Genomic DNA, 5,504 nt, shown 5'->3' with positions numbered 1-5,504 from the left:
AAGTTTTAGATTTCAGGAATTCAGAATTTGAGGCAACCCCAATGAAGAGGAAGAGTACTTTAGAGTGTTTAAGGATCCATGGGTGATATATTAGCATATATTTGGTATTTTTTCTCTTGTGGTCCTATGCATATTGGCTATGGTATTTGTAAAATTATCTTAATTCTGTAGAAAAGAATAGGTTGAAGTGGTTGAAGGCTACTACAACCTATGCAATGTTTTTAATGTCTAATATTTGTGTGTAGGTGCTCCAGAAGTGTATAGCTTTTTTTTTTTTTTCATTTTTTTTTAATGTTGATGTTTTTTTTTTTTTTTTTTTTTTTTTTTTTTTTTTTTTCATTTTTTTAATGTTGAAAATTTCATTAATTTTATTTTGGGGTTTAGGTGTACTTCGAATGAAGTTTATGCATGTGCCAATCACAAAAATTAATTGAAGTCTGTGATGAGATCTAGCACCAAAAACTGAACCCATCCACACCCCCACATATTCTAACATGACTTAATTTGTCTATGCAATTACATCATTTAACTTACTATTACAAAATTAATAAATTTAGCATTTACATATTAGGTGCTATAAAATATTTGGAAGGCTCAATAAAAGACATTGCATTATAATCTTCTTTGTTGAACATTGTCATATATATAGGTGGATGGAATTTTTAGAATACATTTTTATAATCCAAATACTGTTTACCTTATGAGTTCATTATATATTATTGTAATTATGTCATTGAACAAAAGCATATTATTTATGGACAAAAAACTAATCAATTAACAATCACATTAGAAACAACAAATTGAAGGTCAATTTGAAAAATTAAGAGCTATCAATTTAAATACTAAGTAATTTTTTAATATAAGAAAATCCAAAAGAGATAACATATTCTTTTTATTACGTTTATCTATTATATGAATTGAATGATTTTTACTATTTCAATAAATTCAAATAGCAGTTTTTATAAATTTTTGTTATTTTAGTTACTATATACTCAAAATTTTCTAACCTATATACATATATATATGTATATAGGTTAGAAAATTTTGAATTAAATTTACTTGTGTTTCTTTGACCCGCATCCTTGGATTCTCTCTTGCCCGTGTCTTGGGACTTATATTGAGAGGTGATCCTTATCACTAGCATTGACATTTGCATTTTTGATGAACTTCTTGAATTGTCTAGTGATATATGACTTTAGCTTGGTGCCTTTGCCACTTTTACCAATCCTTGCTAACCCTAGTTCATAGGTTTGCAAGTTACCAAATTCAGTCAAAGGAATAGAGTCAAGAACTTTTGATTCTTCAATGGTGGTGATCTTGGCATGAAATCTCTCTAGAAGAGATCTGAGGATCTTCTTAGAAATCTTGGGCTCTAGAATCTATTCTCCAAGATTGAATGTTAAATTCACTATGTCTTTGAGCTTGGCATAGAATTCATCAAACGATTCATCCTTATCCATCCTAATTTCCTCAAAGCTAGTAGTGAGGGTTTGAAGATTAGAGTTCTCAACAACTTTAGTACCCTCACAAGTGTTCTGAAGAATTGTCCAAACTTCCTTGACATTGTTAGTTGAAGAGATTTTCTTGAATTCTTCATTTGTTACAGCACTAAAAAGAGCATTTAGTGCCCTATTGTTAAAGTTGGCAGCCTTGATCTTGGTGTCATCCCATGTTGCAAGTGGCTCTTTAGGCTTTGTCCAACCTACTTCAATTGCTAGCCAGAATTTCTCATCTAAGGACTGCAAAAAAGCTTTTATGCGTACTTTTCAGTATGCATAGTTAGTCCCATCAAATAAAGGAGGAATAATCAAAGATTGTTCACAATTCATAACAGTAGGGGTCAATGGATCACACAGCAAATATTAAAAACTAATCCAAGTATGCCTACTCTGATACCACTTGTTGGGTTAAGATAGCTTGACCCCAGTTAATTAATTCAATTACCTAAGTTGATTAAGGCACCAACAAATCACTAAATAAACCAAATGCAGCAAAAAATAAATTGAACACGGTCATTTGTTGACAAATGGGGAAAATCTTGCATAGCCAAAAACCCACCGGGTGATTTTAAGGTCACCACTCCCAATAATCCACTAATCAACAATCAAGCGGTTACAAGCATAAGGAATCTTACTAATTACCCTTGGCCTATCCCAAAAATACCAATCTACAGTTGAACCTTTGCTCCAATACCCACTTAGACTTGATTTTGTAGTAGCCTTCTTTCCCTTGATGCACTAAAAGCTCGAATTTGTGTGAAAACACAAGAGCTATTTAAACCCCCAAATTAAAGATTACAACTCGGTTGATTTTACTCTAACTTAAACTAAGTGCGGAATACAATAAATGCGAGTGAACAAATAATAAAACTACTCTAAGCCATATTCATTAAAACACAGCAGTAAAATAAAAGCTAAAAGAGTAGGGAAGAAGAATGCTAACACAAGATAACATGCCAATGTGTTATTGAAGAGGAAGTCGAAGAACTTGGCAAAAAACCTCTCCGCTGCCCTTTAAGCAGTAAATTGATCCATTAGAGAATAAGTTGCAGTACACGAATAACAAAAGATCCTCCAAGCCTAGTCTACCCCATGTACTCAATCCCCCCAAACTCCTGCTACCAATTGACTTTGCCAAGTCTTGTCTTCTCTAGCTCTCTAGATCACGCAATTTAGCCCGATTGCATCCACCAAACAAATAGCTTCTTCCAATGCTTTTCAGCAGCACCAAAACCTCACTTGACACTTAGAATGGGTGTGGTAAGTGTTTGGGCTATCAACCTCTCAAGGATTTGGAAATGGAGAGGTAGGAGTTGAGGAAAACCACAATGAATTCTGTAAAGGATTGTAGGTATAACAATCTCTAACTCTCAAAGGTTGTGATTAGGGTTTTCTCTCTGAAAAGCACTCCTCTCAATATGTGGGTAATGAGGGTATATATAGTGAGTTTAAAGACATGGTGTATCAGATATGATAAAATAGCAAAACAAAATGTTTCGCGGGTATCTCGCGGGAAGGCCTTACCTGCGAGACACTTGCAAAAACTAGCTGTCACCATCTATCACCATCTGTCATAACTCTTCGCATTCTAGTCATGTGCTGAGTACATACTTCACTTTGCGGGAAGGCTACTTGCAAGATACCCACGAAAACTCCTTGATCTTCAATTTGCCTTGAGTCTTCACACTCTCTCTACACACAACCCATACAATGAAATCCCGCATAAAATACAGGGTACAAAAAATTGAACATAATTACAATCAAATTTGGCACAGAATTAAAGCCAACACAAAAATAGTTGTAAATCACAACTTTACATGCACAAACCTCCAATTTGTAACTAACCCTTTGCACGGATTCAAAGTACGTGACTAACTCTAGTAACTTGAATAGATGTTGTTGGTTGCAAAGTTCTTCACTTCATCAACAATGAAGATTTGGAAGCACTTGATTACAAATGTACAAATGTAGTAGCTTCTCATAGAGAAAATAAGTCTCTCGGTCTCTGTATCCATGCATGACGGCCTTTAAAATAAACCTTATACCTATTTAGGGTTGTGAGAAAAGATACCCCAAAAAATATGTAAGGCTGGGTCAAATTTCAGATCTGGAAATTTTGAAATCGTAATTCTCGATAGATCAAGCTGTTGTCGAGCTATCTATCGAGCTTCACATTAAGGCTCGATAGCAGGCTTCTATCGAGCTATCTGTCAAGACTTAATGAACAGCTTTTCTTCACTTGTTTCTTGGACCAATCTTCATGTCTTTAATACTTGACTTGAACAACATGTTTCTTAAAGTACTAAACCCATCTTAGATCTACCAATTACAAGTAAAGTGCATTTTGTCAAAGGATTAGCCAATTACACAAAATATGACCCTAACACTCTCCACTCACATTCACCGTCAGGTAGGAAAGTATCTATGGGGTTATCCAATACTGACGGTAGATCACACTTAGTCTTATGCCATTTGTGTGTTCTCCACTTATACATCCCTACATGGAAAGCACTTGCACACCACATCCAAAGATCATTCTACATATTTGTATCATCTCATATCTTTCTTACAAGGAAAGATCCTACGTTTATAGGATCTTTGTCAACCCTACACCCCTATGTAAGTACCAAGTTTCCTCTTCTCCATAGTACATGAATTTTCCTAACTCTTACACTTTTTAGTTATTGGAGATTATTTTATTATTAACTTAACTTTCAGAGGGTTTTTAGCTAGCACCCCACTGATGCTCTCTATAAGGGTAGTTTTTATACTCATACAGCCAGGTCTAAGCATTGTGGACTGATGAATGAAGGAAAATTGGGGTCTAAAAATTTTGGTAACTTTGTCTTGTTAGGGAAGCTTACATAGAGGGTTTTGTGTTTGTCCTGGAAAAATAGATTATGTATTAAAGTCCTCATTGCTAAGTATAAGGTGGGCAATAATTGGCTGAGAGCAGGGGTAGCTACGTTTGGAAAGGGTCAACCTATTTTGTTTGGAAAAGAGCGTTTGTAAAATTGTGGGAAAGACAGACAAAAGGTTGCAACTAAATGAAAATATTTGCTTATTTCCAAAAAGGAAAAAATTGTTTGATTTTAAATTTTAGGAGAAAAATTGTAACATACTCCCAAACATAAAAAGAAAATGCTTTTTTTCTCATAATAATGATAGAATTTTGTAACAAATATACGAAGGTCGTGTTTGAAAACTTGGATTTAGATTTGGATTTGAATTTTAAATTAATAGATTTGAAATGTCTTGATTTCAAATTCATTAATTTTAGGAATTATTTTGAATTCAAGTGTTTCAAAATGTTAAAATTCTTAGTAGATTTGTCAAATCCAAATCCTTGACAATTTTTAAACTGTCCAAAAAGATATTTGAATTTCAATCACCTAAATCCAAATTCAAATGTCTAAATCATATCATTCAAACACATCATTAAGATATTGATTTAGAAAATAATTTTTAAAAAATGATATTAAAAAGTGATATTAAAAACTTTTCAAAAATAATTTATTAATAGTTTTTCTAAAAGAACACATTAACCTCCTCGTGATAAGATATAATAGTATTATAATATAACATTATTACAATATATGTTAATGGATTTCATATTAGTTTAGGAATTATTTTTAAAAATTTTCTATAAAAAAAGTAAATAATTTTTTTGATAATTTTTTTATACCTTCCATAAAAAAAGTATTAAAACTTCTTTAAAATAACCTATTAACGAATACTAAGAGCACCAAATACATAAAATATATCCCTCCACATTGAGCCACGTGTTTTATTACCTGTGCTACACCTACAAAAAGTGATTGCTATCTAGGAATTCTAGTTCAGCAAGCACTATTGTTACCTTCAATTCAGCCAAATAAAAAATACTAGTTATGCCTTCCGGATAGCTATACATGTGGAAGTGGACTGTGGCCGCGGGACATTTTGGGCAGTCTATAATTTGGGAACTATGGAAAGAGGCTTTTAATGAGACATTAATATAGATTT

The sequence above is a fragment of the Quercus suber genome, unplaced genomic scaffold, assembly GCF_002906115.3.
Source record: "Quercus suber isolate HL8 unplaced genomic scaffold, Cork oak 2.0 scaffold_48, whole genome shotgun sequence".
In the NCBI taxonomy this organism is placed as follows: domain Eukaryota; kingdom Viridiplantae; phylum Streptophyta; class Magnoliopsida; order Fagales; family Fagaceae; genus Quercus; species Quercus suber.
Note: the sequence above shows the minus strand (reverse complement) of the source record.